Below are 8565 nucleotides of genomic sequence, written 5' to 3'. Positions count from 1 at the left end.
TATTTTTTTACCCCTTTCAGAACGCGCTCCTCGCGCCACAAAACCGCCTCTAGACGCGTGACCAATGAGCAGCGAGCTAAAACATATCGTAAATGTCAAAAATAATATAACGGGGTTAATATATATCGCGCACATGCGATATGTTTGTCACGAGCCGCAAAAAATAATTAAAAAGGGAATGCAACACGAGGACTTCCCAGGAGGTCACCCATCCTAGTACTACTCTCGCCAAATCACGCTTAACTACGGAGTTCTGATGGGATCCGGTGCTTTAGTGCTGGTATGATCGCATCCGACATGTTACCCCCGCCTTCGTCCCTTATGCTTGCCACTCCCAGGTCCACTGCAAAGATGATTGTTATTATTACTACCATTACAACCGTTGCCTAATAATAGATAATGCCCTATATATACTACTTACTCCCCCCCTCAAACACGGAGACGAGTTTACCACGGTTTCCACCCCTCCCTCTATACCGCAGCAACACGTATTTTTTACCCCTTTCAGAAAGCGCTCCTCGCGCCACAAAGCCGCCTCTAGACGCGTGACCAATGAGCAGCGAGCTAAAACATATCACAAATGTCAAAAATAATATAACGGGGTTAATATATATCGCACACATGCGATATGTTTGTCACGAGGCGCAAAAGATAATTAAAAAGGGAATGCAACACGAGGACTTCCCAAGAGGTCACCCATCCTAGTACTACTCTTACCCAAGCACGCTTAACTACAGAGTTCTGATGGGATCCGGTGCTTTAGTGCTGGTATGATCGCATCCGACATGTTACCCCCGCCTTCGTCCCTTATGCTTGCCACTCCCAGGTCCACTGCAAAGATGATTGTCATTCTTACTACCATTACAACCGTTGCCTAATAATGGATAATGCCCTATATATACTACTTACTCCCCCCCCCTCAAACACGGAGACGAGTTTACCACGGTTTCCACCCCACCCTCTATACCGCAGCAACACGTATTTTTTTACCCCTTTCAGAACGCGCTCCTCGCGCCACAAAGCCGCCTCTAGACGCGTGCCAATGAGCAGCGAGCTAAAACATATCGCAAATGTCAAAAATAATATAACGGGGTTAATATATATCGCGCACATGCGATATGTTTGTCACGAGGCGCAAAAAATAATTAAAAAGGGAATGCAACACGAGGATTTTCCAGGAGGTCACCCATCCTTGTACTACTCTCGCCCAAGGACGCTTAACTTCGGAGTTCTGATGGGATCCGGTCATTTAGTGCTGGTATGATCGCATCCGACATGTTACCCCCGCCTTCGTCCCTTATGCTTGCCACTCCCAGGTCCACTTCAAAGATGATTGCCATTCTTACTACCATTACAACCGTTGCCTAATAATGGATAATGCCCTATATATACTACTTACTCCCCCCCCCTCAAACACGGAGACGAGTTTACCACGGTTTCCACACCTCCCTCTATACCGCAGCAACACGTATTTTTTTACCCCTTTCAGAACGCGCTCCTCGCGCCACAAAACCGCCTCTAGACGCGTGACCAATGAGCAGCGAGCTAAAACATATCGTAAATGTCAAAAATAATATAACGGGGTTAATATATATCGCGCACATGCGATATGTTTGTCACGAGCCGCAAAAAATAATTAAAAAGGGAATGCAACACGAGGACTTCCCAGGAGGTCACCCATCCTAGTACTACTCTCGCCAAATCACGCTTAACTACGGAGTTCTGATGGGATCCGGTGCTTTAGTGCTGGTATGATCGCATCCGACATGTTACCCCCGCCTTCGTCCCTTATGCTTGCCACTCCCAGGTCCACTGCAAAGATGATTGTCATTATTACTACCATTACAACCGTTGCCTAATAATAGATAATGCCCTATATATACTACTTACTCCCCCCCTCAAACACGGAGACGAGTTTACCACGGTTTCCACCCCTCCCTCTATACCGCAGCAACACGTATTTTTTACCCCTTTCAGAACGCGCTCCTCGCGCCACAAAGCCGCCTCTAGACGCGTGACCAATGAGCAGCGAGCTAAAACATATCACAAATGTCAAAAATAATATAACGGGGTTAATATATATCGCACACATGCGATATGTTTGTCACGAGGCGCAAAAGATAATTAAAAAGGGAATGCAACACGAGGACTTCCCAAGAGGTCACCCATCCTAGTTCTACTCTTACCCAAGCACGCTTAACTACAGAGTTCTGATGGGATCCGGTGCTTTAGTGCTTGTATGATCGCATCCGACATGTTACCCCCGGCTTCGTCCCTTATGCTTGCCACTCCCAGGTCCACTGCAAAGATGATTGTCATTCTTACTACCATTACAACCGTTGCCTAATAATGGATAATGCCCTATATATACTACTTACTCCCCCCCCCTCAAACACGGAGACGAGTTTACCACGGTTTCCACCCCACCCTCTATACCGCAGCAACACGTATTTTTTTACCCCTTTCAGAACGCGCTCCTCGCGCCACAAAGCCGCCTCTAGACGCGTGCCAATGAGCAGCGAGCTAAAACATATCGCAAATGTCAAAAATAATATAACGGGGTTAATATATATCGCGCACATGCGATATGTTTGTCACGAGGCGCAAAAAATAATTAAAAAGGGAATGCAACACGAGGACTTCCCAGGAGGTCACCCATCCTAGTACTACTCTCGCCCAAGCACGCTTAACTACGCCGTTCTGATGGGATCCGGTGCTTTAGTGCTGGTATGATCGCATCCGACATGTTACCCCCGCCTTCGTCCCTTATGCTTGCCACTCCCAGGTCCACTGCAAAGATGATTGTCATTATTACTACCATTACAACCGTTGCCTAATAATAGATAATGCCCTATATATATCCTACTTACTCCCCCCCTCAAACACGGAGACGAGTTTACCACGGTTTCCACCCCTCCCTCTATACCGCAGCAACACGTATTTTTTACCCCTTTCAGAACGCTCTCCTCGCGCCACAAAGCCGCCTCTAGACGCGTGACCAATGAGCAGCGAGCTAAAACATATCGCAAATGTCAGAAATAATATAACGGGGTTAATATATATCGCGCACATGCGATATGTTTGTCACGAGCCGCAAAAAATAATTAAAAAGGGAATGCAACACGAGGACTTCCTAGGAGGTCACCCATCCTAGTACTATTCTCGCCAAAGCACGCTTAACTACGGAGTTCTGATGGGATCCGGTGTTTAGTGCTGGTATGATCGCATCCGACATGTTACCCCCGCCTTCGTCCCTTATGCTTGCCACTCCCAGGTCCACTGCAAAGATGATTGTCATTATTACTACCATTACAACCGTTGCCTAATAATAGATAATGCCCTATATATACTACTTACTCCCCCCCCCCTCAAACACGGAGACGAGTTTACCACGGTTTCCACCCCTCCCTCTATACCGCAGCAACACGTATTTTTTACCCCTTTCAGAACGCGCTCCTCGCGCCACAAAGCCGCCTCTAGACGCGTGACCAATGAGCAGCGAGCTAAAACATATCACAAATGTCAAAAATAATATAACGGGGTTAATATATATCGCACACATGCGATATGTTTGTCACGAGGCGCAAAAGATAATTAAAAAGGGAATGCAACACGAGGACTTCCCAAGAGGTCACCCATCCTAGTACTACTCTTGCCCAAGCACGCTTAACTACAGAGTTCTGATGGGATCCGGTGCTTTAGTGCTGGTATGATCGCATCCGACATGTTACCCCCGCCTTCGTCCCTTATGCTTGCCACTCCCAGGTCCACTGCAAAGATGATTGTCATTCTTACTACCATTACAACCGTTGCCTAATAATGGATAATGCCCTATATATACTACTTACTCCCCCCCCTCAAACACGGAGACGAGTTTACCACGGTTTCCACCCCTCCCTCTATACCGCAGCAACACATATTTTTTTACCCCTTTCAGAACGCGCTCCTCGCGCCACAATGCCGCCTCTAGACGCGTGACCAATGAGCAGCGAGCTAAACATATCGCAAATGTCAAAAATAATATAACGGGGTTAATATATATCGCGCACATGCGATATGTTTGTCACGACGCGCAAAAAATAATTAAAAAGGGAATGCAACACGAGGACTTCCCAGGAGGTCACCCATCCTAGTACTACTCTCGCCCAAGCACGCTTCACTTCGGAGTTCTGATGGGATCCGGTGCTTTAGTGCTGGTATGATCGCATCCTACATGTTACCCCCGCCTTCGTCCCTTATGCTTGCCACTCCCAGGTCCACTGCAAAGATGATTGCCATTCTTACTACCATTACAACCGTTGCCTAATAATGGATAATGCCCTATATATACTACTTACTCCCCCCCTCAAACACGGAGACGAGTTTACCACGGTTTCCACCCCACCCTCTATACCGCAGCAACACGTATTTTTTTACCCCTTTCAGAACGCGCTCCTCGCGCCACAAAGCCGCCTCTAGACGCGTGCCAATGAGCAGCGAGCTAAAACATATCGCAAATGTCAAAAATAATATAACGGGGTTAATATATATCGCGCACATGCGATATGTTTGTCACGAGGCGCAAAAAATAATTAAAAAGGGAATGCAACACGAGGATTTTCCAGGAGGTCACCCATCCTAGTACTACTCTCGCCCAAGCACGCTTAACTTCGGAGTTCTGATGGGATCCGGTGCTTTAGTGCTGGTATGATCGCATCCGACATGTTACCCCCGCCTTCGTCCCTTATGCTTGCCACTCCCAGGTCCACTGCAAAGATGATTGTCATTCTTACTACCATTACAACCGTTGCCTAATAATGGATAATGCCCTATATATACTACTTACTCCCCCCCCCCTCAAACACGGAGACGAGTTTACCACGGTTTCCACCCCTCCCTCTATACCGCAGCAACACGTATTTTTTTACCCCTTTCAGAACGCGCTCCTCGCGCCACAATGCCGCCTCTAGACGCGTGACCAATGAGCAGCGAGCTAAACATATCGCAAATGTCAAAAATAATATAACGGGGTTAATATATATCGCGCACATGCGATATGTTTGTCACGACGCGCAAAAATTAATTAAAAAGGGAATGCAACACGAGGACTTCCCAGGAGGTCACCCATCCTAGTACTACTCTCGCCCAAGCACGCTTCACTTCGGAGTTCTGATGGGATCCGGTGCTTTAGTGCTGGTATGATCGCATCCTACATGTTACCCCCGCCTTCGTCCCTTATGCTTGCCACTCCCAGGTCCACTGCAAAGATGATTGCCATTCTTACTACCATTACAACCGTTGCCTAATAATGGATAATGCCCTATATATACTACTTACTCCCCCCCTCAAACACGGAGACGAGTTTACCACGGTTTCCACCCCACCCTCTATACCGCAGCAACACGTATTTTTTTACCCCTTTCAGAACGCGCTCCTCGCGCCACAAAGCCGCCTCTAGACGCGTGCCAATGAGCAGCGAGCTAAAACATATCGCAAATGTCAAAAATAATATAACGGGGTTAATATATATCGCGCACATGCGATATGTTTGTCACGAGGCGCAAAAAATAATTAAAAAGGGAATGCAACACGAGGATTTTCCAGGAGGTCACCCATCCTAGTACTACTCTCGCCCAAGGACGCTTAACTTCGGAGTTCTGATGGGATCCGGTCATTTAGTGCTGGTATGATCGCATCCGACATGTTACCCCCGCCTTCGTCCCTTATGCTTGCCACTCCCAGGTCCACTTCAAAGATGATTGCCATTCTTACTACCATTAAAACCGTTGCCTAATAATGGATAATGCCCTATATATACTACTTACTCCCCCCCCCCTCAAACACGGAGACGAGTTTACCACGGTTTCCACACCTCCCTCTATACCGCAGCAACACGTATTTTTTTACACCTTTCAAAACGCGCTCCTCGCGCCACAAAACCGCCTCTAGACGCGTGACCAATGAGCAGCGAGCTAAAACATATCGCAAATGTCAAAAATAATATAACGGGATTAATATATATCGCGCACATGCGATATGTTTGTCACGAGGCACAAAAAATAAGTAAAAATGGAATTCAACACGAGGACTTCCCAGGAGGTCACCCATCCTAGTACTACTCTCACCCAAGCACGCTTAACTTCGGAGTTCTGATGGGATCCGGTGCTTTAGTGCTGGTATGATCGCTTCCGACATGTTACCCCCGCCTTCGTCCCTTATGCTTGCCACTCCCAGGTCCACTGCAAAGATAATTGTCATTCTTACTACCATTACAACCGTTGCCTAATAATGGATAATGCCCTATATATACTACTTACTCCCCCCCCTCAAACACGGAGACGAGTTTACCACGGTTTCCACCCCTCCCTCTATACCGCAGCAACACGTATTTTTTTACCCATTTCAGAACGCGCTCCTCGCGCCACAATGCCGCCTCTAGACGCGTGACCAATGAGCAGCGAGCTGAAACATATCGCAAATGTCAAAAATAATATAACGGGGTTAATATATATTGCGCACATGCGATATGTTTGTCACGAGCCGCAAAAAATAATTAAAAAGGGAATGCAACACGAGGACTTCCCAGGAGGTCACCCATCCTAGTACTACTCTCGCCCTAGCACGCTTAACTACGGCGTTCTGATGGGATCCGGTGCTTTAGTGCTGGTATGATCGCATCCGACATGTTACCCCCGCCTTCGTCCCTTATGCTTGCCACTCCCAGGTCCACTGCAAAGATGATTGTCATTATTACTACCATTACAACCGTTGCCTAATAATAGATAATGCCCTATATATATCCTACTTACTCCCCCCCTCAAACACGGAGACGAGTTTACCACGGTTTCCACCCCTCCCTCTATACCGCAGCAACACGTATTTTTTACCCCTTTCAGAACGCTCTCCTCGCGCCACAAAGCCGCCTCTAGACGCGTGACCAATGAGCAGCGAGCTAAAACATATCGCAAATGTCAAAAATAATATAACGGGGTTAATATATATCGCGCACATGCGATATGTTTGTCACGAGCCGCAAAAAATAATTAAAAAGGGAATGCAACACGAGGACTTCCCAGGAGGTCACCCATCCTAGTACTACTCTCGCCAAAGCCCGCTTAACTACGGAGTTCTGATGGGATCCGGTGCTTTAGTGCTGGTATGATCGCATCCGACATGTTACCCCCGCCTTCGTCCCTTATGCTTGCCACTCCCAGGTCCACTGCAAAGATGATTGTCATTCTTACTACCATTACAACCGTTGCCTAATAATAGATAATGCCCTATATATACTACTTACTCCCCCCCCTCAAACACGGAGACGAGTTTACCACGGTTTCCACCCCTCCCTCTATACCGCAGCAACACGTATTTTTTACCCCTTTCAGAACGCGCTCCTCGCGCCACAAAGCCGCCTCTAGACGCGTGACCAATGAGCAGCGAGCTAAAACATATCACAAATGTCAAAAATAATATAACGGGGTTAATATATATCGCACACATGCGATATGTTTGTCACGAGGCGCAAAAGATAATTAAAAAGGGAATGCAACACGAGGACTTCCCAAGAGGTCACCCATCCTAGTACTACTCTTGCCCAAGCACGCTTCACTTCGGAGTTCTGATGGGATCCGGTGCTTTAGTGCTGGTATGATCGCATCCTACATGTTACCCCCGCCTTCGTCCCTTATGCTTGCCACTCCCAGGTCCACTGCAAAGATGATTGTCATTCTTACTACCATTACAACCGTTGCCTAATAATGGATAATGCCCTATATATACTACTTACTCCCCCCCCCCTCAAACACGGAGACGAGTTTACCACGGTTTCCACCCCTCCCTCTATACCGCAGCAACACGTATTTTTTTACCCCTTTCAGAACGCGCTCCTCGCGCCACAATGCCGCCTCTAGACGCGTGACCAATGAGCAGCGAGCTAAACATATCGCAAATGTCAAAAATAATATAACGGGGTTAATATATATCGCGCACATGCGATATGTTTGTCACGACGCGCAAAAATTAATTAAAAAGGGAATGCAACACGAGGACTTCCCAGGAGGTCACCCATCCTAGTACTACTCTCGCCCAAGCACGCTTCACTTCGGAGTTCTGATGGGATCCGGTGCTTTAGTGCTGGTATGATCGCATCCGACATGTTACCCCCGCCTTCGTCCCTTATGCTTGCCACTCCCAGGTCCACTGCAAAGATGATTGTCATTCTTACTACCATTACAACCGTTGCCTAATAATAGATAATGCCCTATATATACTACTTACTCCCCCCCCTCAAACACGGAGACGAGTTTACCACGGTTTCCACCCCTCCCTCTATACCGCAGCAACACGTATTTTTTACCCCTTTCAGAACGCGCTCCTCGCGCCACAAAGCCGCCTCTAGACGCGTGACCAATGAGCAGCGAGCTAAAACATATCACAAATGTCAAAAATAATATAACGGGGTTAATATATATCGCACACATGCGATATGTTTGTCACGAGGCGCAAAAGATAATTAAAAAGGGAATGCAACACGAGGACTTCCCAAGAGGTCACCCATCCTAGTACTACTCTTGCCCAAGCACGCTT

General features: G+C 47.3%; 17 non-coding genes across 17 annotated transcripts; all 17 read right to left on the bottom strand.

Annotated features, from left to right (window-relative positions):
- Positions 1-175: 175 nt before the first annotated feature.
- LOC123173246 (5S ribosomal RNA) lies at positions 176-294 on the bottom strand. The gene has a single exon (XR_006486031.1). It is a non-coding gene; the product is annotated as a 5S ribosomal RNA (ribosomal RNA).
- Positions 295-663: 369 nt separating this feature from the next.
- On the bottom strand, positions 664-782 carry LOC123173232 (5S ribosomal RNA). Its single transcript, XR_006486017.1, has one exon. It is a non-coding gene; the product is annotated as a 5S ribosomal RNA (ribosomal RNA).
- A 371-nt stretch (positions 783-1153) lies between these two features.
- LOC123173377 (5S ribosomal RNA) lies at positions 1154-1272 on the bottom strand. The gene has a single exon (XR_006486155.1). It is a non-coding gene; the product is annotated as a 5S ribosomal RNA (ribosomal RNA).
- Positions 1273-1644: 372 nt separating this feature from the next.
- LOC123173244 (5S ribosomal RNA) lies at positions 1645-1763 on the bottom strand. Its single transcript, XR_006486029.1, has one exon. It is a non-coding gene; the product is annotated as a 5S ribosomal RNA (ribosomal RNA).
- A 369-nt stretch (positions 1764-2132) lies between these two features.
- LOC123173403 (5S ribosomal RNA) lies at positions 2133-2251 on the bottom strand. The gene has a single exon (XR_006486179.1). It is a non-coding gene; the product is annotated as a 5S ribosomal RNA (ribosomal RNA).
- A 371-nt stretch (positions 2252-2622) lies between these two features.
- On the bottom strand, positions 2623-2741 carry LOC123173279 (5S ribosomal RNA). The gene has a single exon (XR_006486063.1). It is a non-coding gene; the product is annotated as a 5S ribosomal RNA (ribosomal RNA).
- Positions 2742-3112: 371 nt separating this feature from the next.
- LOC123173335 (5S ribosomal RNA) lies at positions 3113-3230 on the bottom strand. The gene has a single exon (XR_006486115.1). It is a non-coding gene; the product is annotated as a 5S ribosomal RNA (ribosomal RNA).
- Positions 3231-3602: 372 nt separating this feature from the next.
- On the bottom strand, positions 3603-3721 carry LOC123173161 (5S ribosomal RNA). The gene has a single exon (XR_006485951.1). It is a non-coding gene; the product is annotated as a 5S ribosomal RNA (ribosomal RNA).
- Positions 3722-4091: 370 nt separating this feature from the next.
- LOC123173292 (5S ribosomal RNA) lies at positions 4092-4210 on the bottom strand. The gene has a single exon (XR_006486075.1). It is a non-coding gene; the product is annotated as a 5S ribosomal RNA (ribosomal RNA).
- A 369-nt stretch (positions 4211-4579) lies between these two features.
- On the bottom strand, positions 4580-4698 carry LOC123173051 (5S ribosomal RNA). Its single transcript, XR_006485847.1, has one exon. It is a non-coding gene; the product is annotated as a 5S ribosomal RNA (ribosomal RNA).
- A 372-nt stretch (positions 4699-5070) lies between these two features.
- LOC123173280 (5S ribosomal RNA) lies at positions 5071-5189 on the bottom strand. The gene has a single exon (XR_006486064.1). It is a non-coding gene; the product is annotated as a 5S ribosomal RNA (ribosomal RNA).
- A 369-nt stretch (positions 5190-5558) lies between these two features.
- LOC123173324 (5S ribosomal RNA) lies at positions 5559-5677 on the bottom strand. Its single transcript, XR_006486104.1, has one exon. It is a non-coding gene; the product is annotated as a 5S ribosomal RNA (ribosomal RNA).
- A 373-nt stretch (positions 5678-6050) lies between these two features.
- On the bottom strand, positions 6051-6169 carry LOC123173223 (5S ribosomal RNA). The gene has a single exon (XR_006486009.1). It is a non-coding gene; the product is annotated as a 5S ribosomal RNA (ribosomal RNA).
- A 371-nt stretch (positions 6170-6540) lies between these two features.
- On the bottom strand, positions 6541-6659 carry LOC123173130 (5S ribosomal RNA). Its single transcript, XR_006485922.1, has one exon. It is a non-coding gene; the product is annotated as a 5S ribosomal RNA (ribosomal RNA).
- Positions 6660-7030: 371 nt separating this feature from the next.
- On the bottom strand, positions 7031-7149 carry LOC123173211 (5S ribosomal RNA). Its single transcript, XR_006485998.1, has one exon. It is a non-coding gene; the product is annotated as a 5S ribosomal RNA (ribosomal RNA).
- Positions 7150-7519: 370 nt separating this feature from the next.
- LOC123173104 (5S ribosomal RNA) lies at positions 7520-7638 on the bottom strand. The gene has a single exon (XR_006485898.1). It is a non-coding gene; the product is annotated as a 5S ribosomal RNA (ribosomal RNA).
- Positions 7639-8010: 372 nt separating this feature from the next.
- On the bottom strand, positions 8011-8129 carry LOC123173268 (5S ribosomal RNA). Its single transcript, XR_006486053.1, has one exon. It is a non-coding gene; the product is annotated as a 5S ribosomal RNA (ribosomal RNA).
- Positions 8130-8565: the final 436 nt, after the last annotated feature.

Source organism: Triticum aestivum, unplaced genomic scaffold, assembly GCF_018294505.1.
Source record: "Triticum aestivum cultivar Chinese Spring unplaced genomic scaffold, IWGSC CS RefSeq v2.1 scaffold54592, whole genome shotgun sequence".
Classification (NCBI taxonomy): domain Eukaryota; kingdom Viridiplantae; phylum Streptophyta; class Magnoliopsida; order Poales; family Poaceae; genus Triticum; species Triticum aestivum.
Note: the sequence above shows the minus strand (reverse complement) of the source record. Positions and strands in the feature narration are given on the sequence as shown.